This window comes from Cibotium barometz, chromosome 36, assembly GCF_041138505.1.
Source record: "Cibotium barometz isolate CiBa-2024 chromosome 36, ASM4113850v1, whole genome shotgun sequence".
Lineage (NCBI taxonomy): Eukaryota > Viridiplantae > Streptophyta > Polypodiopsida > Cyatheales > Cibotiaceae > Cibotium > Cibotium barometz.
The window spans coordinates 8730149-8740124 of NC_141081.1; positions in this window are offsets into that span (position 1 = coordinate 8730149).

The window sequence follows — 9976 nt, forward strand, 5'->3', positions numbered from 1 at the left end:
CTTACACTTAATGGCAGTACGGCCAGGAGGTAGCTCAGTGAGTATCCATGTACCTTTAGAGATAAGAGAATCATACTCTGCTTCCATAGCCTCTTGCCATTGATCCTTTTGTGGAGAACATATAGCATCACTATACGTGGCTGGATCTTCAGAAGTAGAGAAAACATTAGCCTCAAAATCTTCATCATAAACATGACAAGAACCATGCTCAAAATCAATAGGCAGATCAATAAAAATGTCAACATCATCAATGACAGCATTCGGAATCAATGGTTGTGAAGAGGAAAGTTGCTCTTTAGATGGTTGTGAAGAGGAAATTTGCTCTATAGAAGAAGATTCATCATCACACAAGAATGGAAAAGCTTGAAGCAAAGATTTAGTATCATCAGAATCATCCATGGACCATGTACCGCCCATAAGCTGTTCATTGAAAATAGCATCACGATTCACAAGCACTTTCTTGGAGGACGGGTCATAGAATTTGTAGCCTTTGGAAGTGTCAGAATACCCAATAAAAATAACTTTAAGGCCAGGAGCATCAAGCTTTGCTCGTGTTTCTTTAGGAACATGAATGTAAGCAATACATCCAAAGGTTTGAAAATGAGATACAGAAGGAATTTCACCTGTCCATGCTGTGATGGGTATCTTACCAGAAGGAGCAGTAGTAGGAAGATGATTCTGAACAAAGACTACTGTCAAGAGAGCTTCACTCCAGAAGACACGAGATAACCCAGAATGAATCAGCATACATCGTATAGCATTGATAATAGTGCGATTCTTACGTTCAGCAACACCATTCTGTTGAGGTGAATATGGAATTGTATGTTCATGATGAATACCATGGTCCGTACAATAACTCTCAAACTCACGAGACACATATTCTCCACCATTATCGCTGCGAAGTTTCTTGAGGCGACGTCCAGTTTGAAGTTCGGCAGCCTTGTGAAATTGCTTAAAAACAGATAACGCCTCAGATTTTTGTTGAAGCAAGAAAACAACTGTATACCGTGAGTAATCATCAATAAACGTAATGAAATAACGATGTTGTGTTCTCGATGGAGGCAAAGGTCCACAAATGTCGGTATGAACAAGATCCAACAAATCATGAGAATGAACTGAATTCGAGAGAGGAAAGGGTTTACGATTGTGTTTGCCAAGAGCACAAAACTCACAGATTCCCATATGAGGATGAGCTTTAAGATCCATTCCGCGTACAAGACCTTGACGATGAAGATTAAGAAGCTTTGAGAAATCAGCATGAACAAAGCGATGATGCCATATCTTGCAATCATGATCCCCTGGAGCAGTGACAACATTTGCTACAGCATCATTAAGAGAGAGCTCAAACAAATTGCCATTACGAGAAGCAGTTGCAATAATCTGTCCATCTTTCTCAATGCGGCATTTGGTGTGGTCGAATCCAACAAACAAACCAAGATCAACAAGTCTTGCAACTGAAAGAAGATTACGTTGAAGTTCTGGGACATGTAAAACCCCTCGTAAAACTCGAGTTGAAGAAGATAAGGTGCCAAGATATAAATCTCCAATGCCCTTGACTTGGCAAGTTGTATCATCAGCAAGATAAACAACACGCTTAACAGGTAAAGAATGATAGTTATGTAGCCACTTAGATTCATATGTCATATTTCTTGTAGCACCAGAATCAATAATGAAAAGTGAACCATCACGTACATGAAGTATTCTGTCTGGGGAAACTGAACATAAAACACAACTTGTTTCAGGCATAACATTATCATGATGCTCGGCTGCATATGCTCAATTTCGATCTACATCAAATCGACGCTTAAAGCACATGGAAAAGGGATGATCAGATTTTCCACAATAATCACAAGAAGAAGAATCTCTAGATAAACGTGGTTGTTTTGTGGTAATGTTGTGTTCTTCATCATATTGACGTGCCCAACAGTCATCTTCAGTATGACCATTCCTATTGCAGTAAGAACAATGCTTGTTAGGAAATTTGAGACGAGAGAAACTACCACCACCACGACCACCTCTATGGTTGCCTCGTTGAAAAGAACGCCTTCGCACATTAAAGGCCCGTTCCAACTGTTGTGACTCAGGCTCCTCTTGTTGTGAAAACATAACTGCATCATGACCAACGCTACGTCGTTGTTGACGTTGAGAATACTCAATCAAAGATATACAAGTTTGGTCAAAATCAAGACCGTCCTTGTTAGAAAGAATGGTAACAATGTTGTCATAAGACGGATCCTTTATTGTATCAAGAAGAATTGTAATAAGTTGCTTTCGTGGAAAAGATCACCCGCAGCAGCAAGTTGATTAATAATAGATTTGAAAGAATCAATATGTCCCGTCATAGCAGTACCAACTTCATACTGTAACTTCGAAAGCAAACCTAAGATTCCTCCCCCACCCCCTTTTTGATGTCTAGTATCTTTCCCTGTAATCAATCCCTCTTCAGAAATATAAAGACCTTGTTTCTATCTGTTTTAGCCTAGAGAGAGAAAAATATTCTAGAGAGAGAATATTCAAATTTTGAATATTTTTGGATAGAAAAATTTCTCTTCTAATTCAGATGAGTTCCCCTGAAACAGAAATTCAAAAAGAATTTTCCAATGTGCAATTAGAATTAATTGAAAATAGGTATAAAGAACCTTAGCCTAAGGGTCTAGATTTTCAGAAATCTTTAGACTATGGTCCAATTAAGGTTCCTATAGACCAATAGCATCAATCCATGTGTAGGGAGGAGATAAATCCAACTTGTAAAAAAGAAAATACCCAAAAATGAGTAAATGCTCACATGAGGTGAAGAGTTGAAAATGTACAAGGTTTATTAGTAAAAAACTATGAGCAATATTAAAATGATTCCATTATGACACATATGTAAGGAAGGGGAGTTCTTTAAAGGAGGTGCATATTTCACATAAGATGAAGAGTTGAAAATGTACAAGGTTTATTAGTAAAAAACTATGAGCAATATTAAAATGATTCCATTATGACACATATGTAAGGAAGGGGAGTTCTTTAAAGGAGGTGCATATTTCACATAAGATGAAGAGTTGAAAATGTACAAGGTTTATTAGTAAAAAAACTATGAGTAATATTAAAATGATTCCATTATGACACATATGTAAGGAAGGGGAGTTCTTTAAAGGAGGTGCATATTTCACATGCTTGAATGAGTTTTAAACTCATAAAAATTGAGATATTTCATCTCTCCTCTCTCCTAATTCAAGTCTAGTTCCAAAAAGTTAGCTTAACTGACCTAAAAATGGTCAAAAAGTGACCTAACTGACTTGGAAAATTCTAGAATCAGTTTGTTTGGTTAGGAGCTCAAATTTTCCTATAAATAGAAGCCTCCCCTTGTTGAAAAATATATAGTGTCTTATGCCTTGTTACTCTACTCCACCTAAGCCAAAATATATAGTGTCTTATGCTTGTTACTCTACTCCACCTAAGCCAAAATATAGAGTGTCTTATGCATTGTTACTCTACTCTACCTAAGCCAAGAGCTGTGAATTCTTTAATAATTCACTAGTTTTTGATACTTCTCTCTTTCTTCAATCCCCATTGGTGGCTCCATCAACATACTAAACCAATTGATTGGTTGGGGGCCTCTACCGTGAATAAAGAATCAAGCAAATTAGGTAAGTATATTGAATTTTGATCTTTCTATAATTTCTCAATGATTCTCTCTTCTCAACCCCTCTCAAGCTTGAGAAGCTTAATTGGTATGGTTTTTTTTTTAAATGCTATTGAAGTTAATTGGTGAATAGTAGTGAAGAGTTACATAATTTAATAAATGCTATTGAAGTTAATTTCCATTTATGTTTAAATTCTAATGGTTTTTATGTAATTTCTCTCTCTCACTCAAGAAATGGTCATACTCATGACCCATTCTCAATCCAAATGAAGCTTTTCATAAAGCTTTTCCTTAATCCAAGATTAAGCTATGCTTGAGGCCAAATTAATGGCTTTTTTCTATACTTTTAGTTTATGCACATTGATGATTTAAGCCCTTATGGATTGATGACCCAATTAGAGACCATTCTAATTATATCCTTAATGATAAGCTTTATCCCTTAGAAAAAAAATTGAGATTTATCAGTCATAGTAGCGGAGCTATGGCAAAATTTTTATAGAAATTACGCATAAAATAAATTCATTCAAAGCATAAAAAGAGGACTTCCTACCATATTCTAGGAACTATCGTCCTAGATTAATTAAAAGAATTTTATTATGCATGGAGATGTGGATGTTGCATGTAGATGTAGATGTATGGATGTGAATGTGGATGTGGAGGTGGATGTATGCATGTAGATGTAGATGTGGATGTGGATGTGGAGGTGGATGTATGCATGTAGATGTAGATGTATAGATGTGGATGTGAATGTGGATGTGGAGATGTGCATGTAGATGTAGATGCATAGATGTGGATATGAATGGAGATGTAGATGTATGCATGTAGATGTAGATGTATAGATGTGGATGTGGATGTATGCATGTAGATGTAGATGTATAGATGTGGATGTGGATGTGGAGGTGGATGTATGCATGTAGATGTAGATGTGGATGTGGATGTGGAGGTGGATGTATGCATGTAGATGTAGATGTATAGATGTGGATGTGAATGTGGAGGTGGATGTATGCATGTAGATGTAGATGTATGAGGAGAATGTGAATGTGGATGTGGATGTGGATGTATGCATAGAGATGTGGATGTATGCATGTAGATGAGAATGTACGCATATAGATGTGGATGTATGGATGTGAATGTGCATGTAGATGTGGATGTATGGATGTGGATGCATGAATGTGCATGTAGATGTGGATGTGAAATTAGATGTATGGATGTAGATGTGGATGTGTGGATGTGAATGTGGATGTGGATGTGGATGGGGATATATGTATGGATGTGAATATACGATATGTGATGTGAAGGAATATGAAGTGTTGAGATGGAAAATGATGTGATGGGATGAGTATACATATAAATGGAATATGGAATAAGTAATGTGGATTGATGAGGGATAATGTGGAAAAATGAAAGTAAAAATAGAAACTGTATTATAAACTGTTTGTAAATGCTGTTTGTAAATGACTGTTTTATGTCAAGATTGCTGGGGGAGCATTGTGACTATCTTGTGATTAAGGTCGTGAGACCTAACTGATAATGTTGCAACTGCTGACGGAGAGTCAATGAAGGACGTCTCGCGTAGCAAGGTCGGCCGAGGTCTTGACCAGCCTCGGTGCGATTAAAATGGTGAGCTTCCGGTACGGTGGATGAGGGGCCAAGGAAGCGGCCTATGAGTGAAGCACTAGGTCACCTGCGAAGGATCCTAGAGGGTGCTGACCATACGGTGCTCGGGCTCTGGGTCGCCTAGGATACCCACGCGTGCGTCGAGGAAGATGTTGGAACAGAGTTGGAGTTGTTTTCTGAATCGGGCATGGATCTGGTTGATTGACCTTGCTGGTCTTCATCAATGGATGAGTCCATGGCTCTTTATATGGATCTGTTGGTTGATCTTGCTGATCTTCAACGAGAGTCCATCTTGATAAGAGATTATATTGCCGAGTATTATGGGCTAGGGATTAGGAAACGGCCCCTGTGTGGACAGGTGGTGAGCGTTCTAGTTGCCAATGATGCCATAGATACTCTGATGAAGGAATGATGAGAAATTATGAATCAACTGGATAATTTGGGAGATTGTGATCAGTGGTACTATGGTTTCATTAAAGGATTGTTTTAAAGTTAGCTGATGCTAAGAAAAAGGCAATTTTCATATTGGGTGTGTAAGTGGTGTGGCTAGTTTTATGTTTGCATGAAATTCCGGCTAGGGGGCCTTGGAACTCTTTTCCTTGGTACCCGGGACAAAACCTAACCAAATTCCAAATTGGATCCCATCACTACAGTGGTTGGGCGGTTGGCTAACCCATGGGATCGGATGGGGTTAGGCTGGACTGATGGATCCGTAAATCGAGACTCAATTTCTGTTATTACGATAGATAAAGTAAATCCCAGATAGTAATTGTTCTATGGATAGGAATCAACGGCTGTGCCTCCTTGGTGGGGAAAAAAGCGTTGATCCCAATGATCCAAGTGCAAGTTTCTTCCTTGATCTGACCAAGTATCTTTATAGATGCAGTCGGATCTGTTTGATCAGTAATAGTTTTGACTACGTTAGAGTAAAAATTATCCTGGTGGAATCGCCCGTGCTTTCCGGATAAGGGAAGTTTTTCCGGGTCTGGTTTTGGAAAAACCGACGGATTAGTCTTTTGTCCGGATATCCGTGGACGAGGCCCTGAGTGTGGGACCCTGCCTCGCGTAAGAAGTGCTACTTCCGCTGCTAGTACCCCGAATCCGTTGCGCGGTGGGAACAGGGATCTCACAATATTCAACTTTATGAATATCTTCTTTTGCGAGTTTATCAAGGGGTTGTTTTGTAGCACGATTACAAGGCATCAAAATTGTAAGTATCTCCTCTTGCTTTGGGTCCTCAATAAAGTCTTGGGTCAAAATACGAACCCAATCCTTATTTAACCTTCTATACACATAGTTTGAAGGAGCAGGATAACATTTCATCACATCAATGCTGAAGACCTCATTTAGACCAAAGAAAAAATATCCCTTCTTTATTTCTAATGAGATCATTGCTTTGCTGCCCTTGTTTGGAGTCTCAACCTCCATTAGCTCATCATCGGACGCATCTATCTCCTTTGAACCACTTGTTGGTTTTGTCCTTTGCCTCTTTGAAGAGATTTCTTGAACCTTCGTAGAGTGCTTTGCCTTTCTCTTCTTTGCAAGTGCTTTCTCCTCTTCTTGCACCTGAGAGCCTGCCATGTCTTCAGCTGCTATTGTGCTTACATCAAGGACTTTTGTTTTGTCACCCTCCTGTTTTGAAGAAGTTGCACCAGCATTTCTAGATGCTTCAAGTGCACTCTTCACTATGGCCCTGCCTTTTTTCTCCACACTTTTGCTAACTTGAGTGGTTGTTGTCTTCTTTTCAGGTATGAACTTTTTTCGTGAATCCAAAGCCTTCTTTGCATGCCTCACCACTTTCACCACGTCCTCCACATTATCCACCCCTGAGTCTTCTTGATTGGAAAAGTCAATGATCTTCAATCCTAGCTCTACAATAGAATTGTCCTTTCCTAGTTTACTGCTAGTCATGTCTGCTGGGTGAAAAGTGTCCAATGATAAGCAAAACTTATTTTCTTTTGTAGTTTCTCCTTCTGGCAATTTATTGCATGTGAAGCATGGGTTTTCTCTTGCATCCTTATCATCCTTAGCGCCTACCACAATCCCCATATCTCCATATGATGTATCACCTTGAGACAGAAACAAATGGAGGACTCCTTTGAAGTTTGCACTAGCATCGTAGCTATCCACAAACCATTTTACTCCTTCTTTGTTACTCAATTCAAAGGTTTTATCCACCTTAATTCTAGGAGTGACACTTTTATCATCTTGTTTTGTTGTTTCGAGAGAGCATCTAGAGTAAAGATTGGTGCACCATGTGGTTGTTGCGAGGTAGCGGGTGCTCTGCTAGCTTCCATTCCCGTGAAGCACAAAAGAAGTTTCAAAACCTTAGAAAAAAATGGATTTAAATGCTACATATCAAATCAAAACCTATCAAACTTAAGAAACTTATTGCATGCTACAATTATTGATGCTTCACTTAGTTTTCTTGAATAGCGGGGGCCTCACTTGCATTTACTTAATCCATACAGAAGCTCGACTTAAGCTGGATCCTAGATCCAAGTTGTGCACTCATATGCTAGAGGTACGCTAGCATAGAGAGGCAAGGCTCAAACTCAAGTTTGAGCCTTAAGGCGAAGTTCCATGTATGGGAGGCTTGAACTTAAGCTGGAGTCTAGATCCAAGTTGTGTACTCATATGCTAGGGGCACACTAGTATATTGGAGCCTTAAGGCCAAGTTCCATATAGGGGAAACTCGAACTTAAGCTAGAGCCTAGATCCAAGTTGTGCACTCATATGATAGGGGTACACCAGCATATAGAGACAAGGCTCAAGCTCAAGTTCAAGCCTTAAGGTCAAGTTTTATGTAGGAGAGGCTCGAACTTAAGCTGGAGCCTAGATCCAAGTTGTGCACTCATATGCTAGGGATACGCTAGCATAGATAGGCAAGGCTCAAACTTAAGTTGGAGTCTTAAGGCCAAGTTCCATGTAAAGTTAAGCATGGAGAATGAGCCTTAACACATAAGTTCCATGTAGGGGAGGTTCGATCTTAAGGTGGAGTCTATATCCAAGTTGTGCACTCAGATGCTAGGGGTGCACTAGCATGGAGAGCAAAGGCTCAAACTCAAGTTCGAGCCTTGAGGCGGAGTACACTAGCATGGAGAACAAAGGCTCAATCTGAAGTTGGAGCCTTAAGGTCGGTGTACACTAGCATCGGGAGTAAAGGCTCCAACTCAAGTTCGAACCTTAAGGCCGGTGTACACTAGCATGGAGAACAAAGGCTCAATCTGAAGGTCAAGCCTTAACATTGGGGTGTATTAGCATGGAGAGCAAAGGCTCAAACTGAAGTTCGAGCCTTAAGGCCGGGGTACACTAGCATGGAGAACGAAGGCTCAATCTGAAGTTCGAGCCTTAAGATCGGGGTGCACTAGCATGGAGAGCAAAGGCTCAAGCTCAAGTTCGAGCCTTAAGACCGGGGTGCACTAGCATGGAGAGCAAAGGCTCAAACTCAAGTTCGAGCCTTAAGGCCAGGGTACACTAGCATGGAGAAGGAAGGCTCAATCTGAAGTTTCAGCCTTAAGGGAGCCTTAAGGCCGGGGTACACTAGCATGGAGAATGAAGGCTCAATCTGAAGTTCGAGCCTTAAGGCCGGGGTGCACTAGCATGGAGAGCAAAGGCTCAAACTCAAGTTCGAGCCTTAAGACCGGGGTGCACTAGCATGGAGAGCAAAGGCTCAAACTTAAGTTCGAGCCTTAAGGCCGGGGTACACTAGCATGGAGAACGAAGGCTTAATCTAAAGTTCGAGCCTTAAGGCTGGGGTGCACTAGCATGGAAAGCAAAGGCTCAAACTCAAGTTTGAACCTTAAGACCGTGGTACACTAGCATGGAGAGCAAAGGCTCAATCTAAAGTTCGAGCCTTAAGGCCGGGGTGCACTAACATGGAGAGCAAAGGCTCAAACTCAAGTTCGAGCCTTAAGACCGGGGTGCACTAGCATGGAGAGAAAAGGAGCAAAGTCTCAAACTCAAGTTCGAGCCTTAAGGCCGGGGTGCACTAGCATGGAGAGCAAAGGCTCAAACTCAAGTTCAAGCCTTAAGGACGGGGTACACTAACATGAAGAACAAAGACTCAATCTAGGTCGAGCGTTAACACATAAGTTCTATGTAGGGGAGGCTTGAACTTAAGGTGGAGTCTATATCCAAGTTGTGCACTCAGATATGTGACACATATACCATGTTTATATAGGGAACCCTTGTCATTTAGATTATATAATGTGCACAAAGATCATTTTTACAGGTTCTCGACATATGCGAAGATACAAAAGAGAGCAGCAAGAAGTGCAAACAATCTATGACGAGCAACGATTGACAAATGGCACACTTAGCGTGCAATCAAGTAAGCGTTTATATTGATATAGACAATCAATTAAAGAAGGAATTACTTATTGCGTAAAGTATTCAATTAGATGAGGGAACACACGAAACACAGATGGGCGCACGAAAGTCTCCGATGTCGCACAGAAGTGACGGATGCTTGAAGTCTCCGATGGCATGTGAGCGTGTGGGCATGATGGTTTTATAGGAAACAGAGGTCGGAACCAACGCAGACATGTTGATTTGCGGGAGGAAAAGAAACTGTTTGAAACACAGGAGGACGCAGGGCTAAGCGAGTACTTCAAAGACAGGAAACAGAGATGATTATTGCTTATGATGGCGTGCGCGATTACGAGCACTGTATGCTCACCACACAGAATCGCTTTGGGTGGAAAATTACGTTTAGGGTTCGCAGGTCCT